Genomic DNA, 11687 nt, shown 5'->3' on the forward strand with positions numbered 1-11687 from the left:
TAATTTGGCACTGATTTGGAGTGTTTTTGATGTGATTATTTATATCATAAAAAAAAAACAATTAAGAAATAAGATTTAAGAGGATGAACATTGCCCTAATAAGCTTTGTATCATCATCTGCTCCAGCACCATGATATTGATAAAACATCAAATCATCAGCACAAACTACGACTAGCTATCTTTGTTTATTTCAGAATTCCAGCAGTCAGCTGTCACTTTCAGGTCGCCTCGCGGACCAACTTTATCATTGTATCCTTTATGATAAAGGTAAGAGATAAAGGTTTGTTAAAGCAATTCTTCCCATTCTGGCTGGTGTTTTATAAAAAATCTCTGAGTGGTTGATCACCTGTAGCATCTCCTACTGCCCTTAGGCAGCTGCCCGAGGTTTGCTCCGGGGCTCAGGCAGGTTAAACAGGCTGGAAAACAATATTTCACTGAGGTACAACTCACCTCACATTAATGTCCCGATATGAGGGAGCAGAGTGCTGCTTTGGTTCACCGCTTTCATGAGCCTGCTGATCTGCCTTGTGGTTTCTAATTTCCAACAGTCATCAGTCAGATTTCCGACCCCTTGAAACATACAGCTGTCTTCATAGAAACAAATGTTTATTTAAGACATATTCAGTCATCATCTGAAGAGGTTGCTGACCTTCCTCTACAGTATCTGTCAAACACTTCAACTCGACAAAGGTAACTGCAGCTTCAGATGGTGCATGCGATTAAAATGTGTGTTTAGTTACAGTTTGTCAGAATTCAATGATTGATTTACAAATCAGACAGTGAAAATGTGAATCCAAGCAAAGAACGGCAGAGAAAGACCTCTAAGCAGGAGGAAATTATGATAGAGAGAGAGCTAAAGTGAATTACTTTGGCAAGCAGAGAAGATCACAGACTTGAGACATCCTCAAGACATACACACAGCGATATACAGATGAGGAATGTTTGAAGAATTACTGAGGTAAAATGTGTGTGTAACAAAGACTTAAGTATTTAAAGAGGCAACAGACAACTTTCGTGTCCCTATGGTTCCATTTAAGTCACTGACGTAAAGAAGCAGCAATTCCAAAACATCAGCCTCGTAAACAACGCTGTGTGATACATTATAAGTAAACACTATTCATTTTATTGTTTTGGTTGGGTTATAACGTTCTTTCATACAAGTCAGGATTTTTCTATGAAAACTGCATTGGACTAAGAAAATGCATAGGACTATTCCATGGACTTAAGTTTTTAATTGGCACTTGTGTTAAACTTGTTTTGTTAGTGATTTCCTTGTTGTACCTTATCTAGTTTTACTTCCTCTGTTGTGTCCTGTCCTCTGTGTTCACTGATGCTCATAAAATCCGCTCACTCATTGCAGGATATTTTGATTCATTTTTTTAATTTATGAAGTTGAATAGCCCTGTACTAACGTATGGTCAGGTGAACACCAAAACAATTTTGCATCAGCAGTGCAGCAGCTGATTAAACTGAACATGTTTCCTCTTTGACACAACAAATTAATATAACTGTGACTGTGACTGACACACATGTGGCTAAATTTGAATTAGCATGCTAGCAACAGAAAGAGTTCTCCAATCAGCGAAAAACAACAGAAAGCAGAAGTACAGTGGTGTTTCAATCAAGCTCCTAATGTTTGCATTAATTTTAAAGCAGAGTTCATATGAGAGAATACAGGAAGGAACAAATGAAGAGATTCTGATAGAAATATTAACAGTGACAAGGTATTACACTGCATATTTTCAATTTCTATGAAAAACTCGCCCAGTCCATTTCCCCCTCCTCTATATCTGTGGTGTGACTGGTCAACCATGTCACACCGCGGTGAGATCTGCCCGGTCTTTGTATTGTGACTTCCTGTGTTTTATTTTGAAAGTAACACTCCTCATTTCAGGCCACTTGCCCTTCCTCAATGTGTCAGCAGTCCGATCATCTCCCTTGATTGTCCGATTGTTTCCAGTTGTGTATTTAGTTTCTGCATCTCCCTTTGTCTAGTGCAAGAGTGTCATCATTCATGTCACATCAAGCCCTTGTCCACGCCATTGCCTTTGTTCTGATTTCATGTTCTTCGCTTCAAGTGAGGGTTTTTGTTACTTAGAACCTGTTAGTTTATCTGTAGTTTAGCCTCCTTGGAGAGTCATTTTAGTTTATCGTAGCTTCATAGCTATGGAGGACCAAAAGGGCCAAAATTAAATAAATAAATACACCATTAAATCATTCATTAAATGTGTCATTAAATAATTAAATGTGTCATTAAATACATTTAATTAATTAAAGACACATTTAATTAATTAATGACACATTTAATTAATTAATGACACATTTAATAAATTAATGACACAATTATTTCATGGTCCGTGTTGCAGTGGATCATTAATGAATCAAGTCTGATTCATTGCTTTGGTCTGAAATGGCATGGCTGCCATGTATCACAGCATAGCAGCAGAGAAAAGAAATATAAACCTGAAATAAAAAAAATTCTGAGTCCTCGAGTGCAGTTTTAAGATCATTTGAGGCGAGAAATTAGTCATTTAGAATTCAAAAATGTGGTTTGTTTATTAAGATATGATGTATTATATATAGTTTGGCAGCTTCAGATGATGACTGAATATGTCTTAAATAAACATTTGTTTCTATGAAGACAGCTGTATGTTTCAAGGGGTCGGAAATCTGACTGATGACTGTTGGAAATTAGAAACCACAAGGCAGATCAGCAGGCTCATGAAAGAGGTGAACCAAAGCAGCACTCTGCTCCCTCATATTGGGACATTAATGTGAAAATGGAAACAGCTACAATGGAACATTATTTTGCAGTATTCCACTATCTTTCTGATAAACTTCCCTTTCCTCATCACACTCTGGAGAACACTTAGACAATGCAGTAAAAGCATATAAAATACACAATACATTAAAGTTAATCAGCATTGGTTACCATACCTATGTACTGTTTCCCATCAATCTTCTGTGCTCGCTTCAAGTGTGTTTTATGGCAGTGATCAACCCCTGCTGCCCCGGGATCTTTAGGGATCTGATAAAATGTTCTGCCCTTTGCATTTCCCAAAGTGTTTGGCATCCTGGGGCACAACAGCTATCCACTATCTTCAGCCAACACAGAGACGAGTTGCCTGACATATTGCCTAGTATGCTCTCTGGTTTATATGTCTATAGTGTGGCTCCCTTTATTTTGATTCTGATGTTGCATGACGGGATTGTATAATATCAGCTACAGTAGCTCTATAGCTGTTGCGTGGTGCGTGTGTAATGATGCATTCACACTAAAATTTGTCGTGCATCACAAGTACAAACAAAGAAGATGCATATCGCAACAAGGACCATACAAATCTGCCAAAATGAAAAATGTGCACCAAAGTTTGAATATTTGAAGAATTTTGCTTGATAACAATTCTTCCAACATCCATACTTTCCACACGTTAGGAGGGTTTATGCTATGTTTACACTGGATGCAATTTGTCATGTTGCTTCCATTACGTTTATCGCACTGTGGGATCATATTGTAAGTGTTTGTGGAAGCTGCCATATTTTGTCCTAAAGACAGAAGTAATAGGCATTCCCATCAACTATGGCAAAGCATTGTTGCACCTGCTATTGTGGAAAACCTCTGTAGACAAAAAACGGGCATCATGTCGTCATCTCAGAAGTGACTACTGTACGTCTGTTCGCTTCAAGGAGTCTAGTTATTCTCATGTCCTGCCACTCTCTTTTGGTCGCTAATTAATACATCCGTTTGTTGTACATAAGCTCTGGAGAAAGTTTGCGGCTACACATTGCGTTGTTTTTCTTTCGTAGCATATCTGTAGCATAGCAGAAAGTGAGATCAGCGTCTGCATGACCAGAAGCATCTGTCTGTCTGAAGTACAGCCACAATTTAGTTCTTCTGCAATGCATTTTTCCTTGTCCATCTTCATTCAATAGTGAAAACCTACGCGGCTTCTCGAAGTAGCAGTAACAGTAGCCTCTGCAGCTGCGGCTGCATATAAAATAGTGTTTCCATGTCCATATAAAGTAGTGTTTAAATGTGTTTCCTCTGTGATGTCAGAGCACTGGAATGCGGTATCACCACACCCCAACTAGGAATCTATTCACAGCGATCAAACTACCCAAATTCAAATACAAAGTTTATGGTTTTAAGACCCCAATGCTGTGATTTGAAGCATCGAGTGGCATCTTTGACAATTATTCTTGCATATTCTGTAAAAAAAAGAAAATCTTGATTTGTCTTTGTTTTCTAGACGTGTTCTGGGTCGACTTGTTGCTGGTTTCCTCGTGGCTGGTCACATATATGTTACCTGCCTACTTGTGCTTGAACCCTGTTATCAAGGTAATTAGAGTGTGCCATCAACAAGTGTGGGAAATGATGTGTATAATATCCTGGCATCTAAACTTAGCATGTATGGAAAGCTGCAAATAGCACAACTATCAACAACACAACACAACACAGGAAAGAAAATAAAGTTTTATTTCTAATATAGTAGAAATATTGTTTGGTTCATGAAGGAATTTTTCATTGTACAAATCCAAGACGGATGCTGTTGAAATATGTCATGACTTGAAAAGACACATATGTAAATATAGGTTTTCCTCAGGCTGTTTATGTCAACTGCAAAGAGGTGGTATGAGGTAAATAACTGTCATGGATGCTGGTGAGTTGTAATGTAAGATCCTTCTCATGTTTTATGGCCCTCCAGGGCACTGTAGTCTGAAGACGTCATGTTTATGCCCCATCAATATTCCATCAATGTGGAGAGACACAGAGAGAGAGAGAGAGAGAGAGAGAGAGAGAGAGAGAGAGAGAGAGAGAGAGAGGGAGAGAGAGGGAGACTCCCCACAGCTCACACAAAAAGTGTGCATCTCATTATACACAAGTCAGTTTAAATGTAAATTGTGAATTGCATTTCTCCCTCTTCCTTTGTTTTTCCACATTTGCTTTGTTTATTAGGGCGACTTGATAGTGAAATTGGGATGACATATACCACCTGGAGATACAAGAAGGTTGAAGGTCATATTCAAATAGGAGCAAAACTAATTTCATGTTTTAATTTATTTTTTATCAGGATAATTGAATCATTGTGTTCAATATGAGGATCACAATATGTCACTGGAAAAAAAAAGATTTAGATTTATTTTAGATTTTAGAAATTAGGAAGAAGTGAAATTAATAAAGGTCTAAAGCATTTCAACTCAGGGATGGTGAGAAATAATTGTGCTACGTCACTGAGTTCACTCTGCCTGTAAAAATATGAAACTATCACAACTTTTTCACTCTTTATTCATACTTCCATTTCTTTTTCCAAACTGCCACCATTACATTTCCAAAAGAATGCAGTTCACACATCTTAAATTTAAAAACAGACTTAAAATGTGCGCTCAATCAATTTTGGCATTTATATATAAAAATAAAATTCTCTTGACATTTTAATAATTTCACAAAAATTAGCGGGAGAATCTTGGTGTAAACTCGACTCTTAGTACAGCTGTATGAAACACATACTGTTACACACTCATCCGACGGCAAACACACACACACACACACAAACACAAACACACACACATCGCATTAAGAGAAAGGTCAGATGTTTCAAAACAAGCTGCTTCAAGGAAGACAGCAGAAAAGGTAATTATCACCTGGACTCTAAAATTCGAAATAAGCATGGTAATTCAGCCACTTTTGCAGATACAAGCTCACACTTCTGTTATTATATTAAAAGATCACTTAAAAAGCAAAACGTTATTGAATGCTTAAATGTTAATTCATGACAACAGATGAAATGCACTTACAGTTTGTTCTATTTTTTGGGTTACATCAGCAAATAGTTGCTACTGCACATAACGTGAGCAACTCCGTTTGAATGGAAACATCATAAACTCCTCAAATATTGTACTATAATAACATTTTTGATTTTGCAAGCTTGCGTTACTTTGTACATTTATCGACCTAGGTGGGTCTGTGTTTGTGTAGGTGAGCAGACCCTAACCCAGTTTAGCAGGGAACACGTTAGCACTCTTGCAGGTGTGAGAGAGGTCTTCATGTCCAACACTGGTGCTTCAAATGGGAAGTTATGCAGTAAGGTATTATAAGAGAAGTTCATTGTTCACAGTTAATTGTTGCCTTTGTATTTCTAGATGTGTCACACACTATATGTTTAAAGTTCATCAAAGAGTACTTTAAAGTATTTAAAGTATTTTATTTTGAATATTCAATACCATTTTGGATATATGACATGAACTTTGCAAAGACAGACATGGGGGGGGGGATGATGTTCACTGTCCCTGTAAACAATGTGTAAATGGAACATTTCATTTCTTAGAGTTTTGTGTTATTTTACAGCTATAGTTCTCTAAATACTGTATGTCCTTTTGTTTTATGCCGTGTTTACAGAAATGTTTGAACAGATGACGGTTTCCCTCACTTTTAAACCCAGATGACCAATCACAGTGTAAGGTATGTTATCAGTCAAACTATTATCTTTACAGTCACAGTCATAACTGACAGAAATAATTTGCACTTCATGTGAATCATGGCTCTGTTTTATGGAGCCCCTAAAGAAACATGAAAAAAAAAGAGATAAAAAAAAAAGATGGGATCCTCTCCCGTGGGAGAGGATCATAGAGTTTTATTTTGAACTATTGCCTAAACCACGTCTAGACAAACCATGTCCAGATCCCAAAGGTAACTGGGATCTGGATACATTTCCAGCTTTGCCAGTCTGTCATATTATTGTAAACCACTGACGTGAATTCAAATCCAATGTGGACACAGGACCGTTTTATACTAATAAAACTCAGGTTGATACTTCCAGTCTGATCAATTCCAGGCAATGTTAACTAGCATGTTTCCGAATGGAAATAGATGAAGCTGTTGTGCTATTGAGTGCCAGTATCAATAGCACTGCAGTCCTAAAGGTTATAGTCCGCTATAGACACTGACAAATCAGGTGTCCACAAAGAATCAGTATAGTTCTTCGATGCCTTTTCTAATTCATTGTCAGGTTAGCAGGTCAAGGCTCTGTCATCAGTGGCACATCTACTGTTTTTTTTTCCTATTTGAGTCCACACAATGCTGATTGAGCCTATCAACTTCTCATGACTCTCCCCGTGTTTGTCAGTGTTATGTTTTCATGTCTGTGGTGACATTCCCGCACTGCACACAGAGTGATGTGTTTTATGTCACCACTGAGGGACAGAAGGCAGAAGCATAACACCTAACAGCTACGGTAAAGTCGTACCTCCGAAATGTTTCTGCCAAACCTTTTTCATGTCTGTTTTTACTTCCAGCAGCTTGTTTTTCACTCATTTGATGCTATATGTCAATGTAAGCATTCAGTCTGAACAATACAAGTAAAAGTAATAATACTGAAAAAAAATACTGAGATCAAGCCTGTTTTTTTTTTTTTATGAAGTGCCTGGTCTGCCATGCCTTTCCTTTGTCAAACATATTTTATACAGTGTGTCTGCTTCAGGTTGTGTCATCTATACAGAGGCCATGCATACAGATTGGCAAATCAATAGCTTCCTCTTGGTTTGCAATTTCAAAGGCCTGTTTGAAATGTAATTTAACTGGTGACTTATGTTCACATCAATACGCATGTATAATAGGCCTCATCAATTTTTCAAAAGGTGTGCGTCTAAATTAACGTCCAATGTGTGTCTTCTCACATACATTGTTAGATCCTTGATAGTGGGAGTGTGTTTACTGATGCTTGTCTGTGTGTGTGTGTGTGTGTATGTGTGTGTGTGTGCATGACAGCTTTCATGCCTTACTTGCATTAATTACTCGATATTTATCTGGCCATGTTGTGCAGGTGCAGGTGTGTATGTGTGTGTGTGTGTGTGTGTGTGTGTGTTCTAAGGGTTTTCTGATCACTGACGTTCCAAGTGATTGTCACAATTAACTTACTTGAACCAGAAATTTGATTTAATATTTATAATTATGTTTACGTAAGTAATTGATCACATATAACTAAGCAACAGGAGTGGTGTTTCAACAACCATAAACAAACTAAACTGATGAGTCGAGCAAAGACCTTATAATATTTACCTAAGTGAAAATTCTTGGCTTATGAATTGCAAAGTTTGAAGTTTGTCCAGCACCCAGTGCCTACACAAACACACACAGACACACACACAGAAGCAGCAGGACCTTCAAAAGTCTTGTTATAACTTTCACCAAAACTGACAACAACAATAATAGTTGTTTCAGCAATATGAATGACAGTCTTTGCTTAAAAATTAGGTGGAAAGGTGTCAGTAGTGCTATTCGTGTATTTTAAATTGACCTGCTCTGTATTCCATGTAGTGCTACTACTAGAGCAGTGATTAAGCAGATTAAATCAAGTCCATTTTATTTATATAGCCCAACATCACAAACACAATTTTTCAAAATTCTGTCCTTAGACCCTCACAGTAAGTAAGGAAAAACACCAGAGGGATCCCTCTCCCGGGATGGACAGTAGGTGTCACATGTACAGTAACAATTTCAGAAGATTACAAACAATTAACAAAGAGATGATAGAGAAGAAGATATAACTCAGGAGCTTTTTAAAAATGTATGACAATTATCATCATCACCATCATTTTCAACATCTCGTTCCGGACGTGACATGCCACTTGCCCCAACGTCATCTGGGCAGTGGCAGCCCGTCCATAGAGGGCACTATGGCGCCGCCCCACCAGTCTCACATGAAGAAGACGATAGGAATCATCTAAAATAATTTATAAAAACATGTAAATTTAAATAAATGTGCTGCACTTTGTACAGTCTGTGACTATCTTGTGTAATCTGCATTCAAAATGTTAACATCGTTTACTTGTTTATAGCAAGTGCCGGTCAAGTGATGTATTTCCGGTTTTCAGGAGCACACGTCTTTCTCATAAACTTTTGCTCATAGTGATACACACACATAGACACACCCTCGCAGTGCAAAAGATAAGAAAACTCTGGGGCGCCCAAAAACCTCCCATGGCTGAGCGGACATGGCCTGATGCCTTCTTTATCAGCGCTTAATTGTTTCATCATGGAAAATGAAACACTGGTGGCATGTTTTGTTTTCCCTGCCTCTTCTTTCAGATGCTAGACACCTAACAAGCCTGGATTCAGACAGGTATTACAGACTTAAAGAGGCCATAGCCCGTTGACTAATTACATCACTGGAGAATCTCACCACTCCTGTAAACAGCAGCGCCTCCTAGTCCGGGCACTAGAGTCCGGGCACATCCGGTGACGTACTTTCAACTGTAGAAGTAGAAGAAGAACTACTCTTGTTGTAGCTGCTGAGCGTATCGGTTGAGAACATGTCGTAAAAAGGTTCAGCGAGTGTTTGCTCTGTTCTGGGTTGTGATAAACAATACCAGACGCTCCACAAGTTCCCCGCCGATGAGCAAAGTAAAGCTCAGTGGATATCTTTAAAATTTGATGGGAATATCCCTGCTACATTTCCTAAAATACCTCCATGTATGCGGTAACCACTTTGGGCAACGTAAAGCAGGACACAGCACCAAACCTCACCTAAAGGAAGGAGCAGTGCCAACAATACGTCAGTCAGTCATCATCTACCGCTTTATCCTCTGCTAGAGGGTCGCGGGGGGTGCTGTGCCAATCTCAGCTACATCGGGCGATAGGCGGGGTACACCCTGGACAGTTCGCCAGTCCATCGCAGGGCCACACACATATAGAGACAAACAACCATTCACTCTCACACTCACTCCTATGGTCAATTTAGAGTGTCCAATTCACCTAATCCCCACATTGCATGTTTTTGGACTGTGGGAGGAAGCCGGAGAACCCGCAGAGAACCCACGCACACACGGGGAGAACATGCAAACTCCATGCAGAAAGGCCCTTGTTCCAACCGGGGCTCGATCTTCCAACCGGTCTTCTCGCTGCAAGGCGAGAGTGCTAACCACTACACCACCGTGTGGCCCCCAACAATACGTATATTACAATATACGAGGGGTCGTGACGACGGCATTACTCAATGTTTTGATAATTGTGGCCAGTGTCATATTATGTGTAGTATTATGTGCAGTTGTGCTATGTCTTGTCTTCCTCTTGGTTTTGCTCATATTTATTTTTTTGCAATTACCACGACAGCCCTAATGGATGTATTCAGGTTTTTGATACATTTACGACACTCAATCACTCATTTTGCACTATTTTTCTTCTTCTAAAACATACCATCACAAGCTTGAATTTCAACTCAGTCATCCCAGTTCAATGCAACATGCCAGTTTGGCTTCAGCTCAGGCAGAAGGCAGCAATCCCACCGCAATTTCCTCAGAACAACTAAACTAAAATTCAATTCAATTAAAATTTCTATACTAAGCAATGTTGTTGCAGGTTTCTCTCACATTTTGGTACACGAGAGGCAGTTGTCACTTCAACACATGACTATAAAATATGTAATCACATGATGTTTAATAAAATAACCCTTAACGATGAGCTACATATTTGTACCTTCTCATTTACTGTTGCAGGCATGTTAACAATTTTCCAAAGCATTTTTGGAACAAGGCCTTATTATCCACTCACCCTGCAGTGCATGTGTGTGTGTGCTGAAACTCTCAAGGGTAACTAAAGCATTTATCAGTGCCATTATGATAATCTGTTATTTCATTAACCCCAGTTTCCCCTTTAGAGACAGCTTTAGCCAATCTTATTGCAATTTCAGTTTATTCTTATGTGTTCTCTTCTATTTTGATCCATTTATCAAAGATAGGTGTGTCCATCGCTGTTGTGATGAGGAGAATTGTTGTCATGGAGATGATGGTGGAGCTTAATGTTGAGAGGAATCATCTCTTACCCTGTTTTTCCTGGCAAAACAAAATATAAAAACTTATATTCATTTAAAAAAAAAGTCTTATTTTCAAGCAAAAAGTTACTGCATCTAGTTATTGCCTTAAATTGTTGTAAAAGATTGTGCTAACAAAGTTGAGTCACTTCCAGAGGATTGAGCTGAAATTAAGTTCAGTTCAATTAACAACAAAAAAACAACCAACAGCTACGACATTTGTGTATGTGAAAGTGTAATGATTGGCAAATAATCTAATGTATTTATTCAGAGAAAAAACAGCAAAAAAACAGCAAAAACAAAACTAAACTAAACAACAGCACCTTACATAGTGTTAGAGCCAGACTTCAGTGCAAATGTTGCAGAAGATGTTTTCTGTATTTTGTGCCATTTACAATTTAAATCACAAGGTATATCACATGTTGTGTCCATGTATTCAAGTGTCTCCCTATTTCTTTCAATAGCTATATTTTGAGGATTTTTTTCCTGCTCTCTCGTGCTCTCTCTCCCCCTCTGTTGTACTTGGCAGAACAATGTGATGCCTTTGTCGTCCATATGACACAAGCCTTTGTTAATTTGAGATTTTGATAATTGTCACTACACGTTCCCTTTGTGTCGAGCCTGGTGCAATTGGCAGTCATAAAGACTATTCCTCTAAGAGTCTCTGTGAAACAACAGGCATCACAGATATGAAATCTGTGACCACCTACCTTGTGTAACAGCTTTTGGAAAGCTCCACAGGGACAGAGGGATAAAGAATATCCTCCAAAGAAAGAACATTTTCCTGTTCCTGTGTAATTCTTTTAGGGAGTCATTTTCCGGTTATGGCAGGACTTGTGTTTGTTTGTATACTGATCCTGTTTTATGTGCATGGATTCTGTA

This window comes from Solea solea, chromosome 8 (assembly GCF_958295425.1).
Source record: "Solea solea chromosome 8, fSolSol10.1, whole genome shotgun sequence".
In the NCBI taxonomy this organism is placed as follows: Eukaryota; Metazoa; Chordata; class Actinopteri; order Pleuronectiformes; family Soleidae; genus Solea; species Solea solea.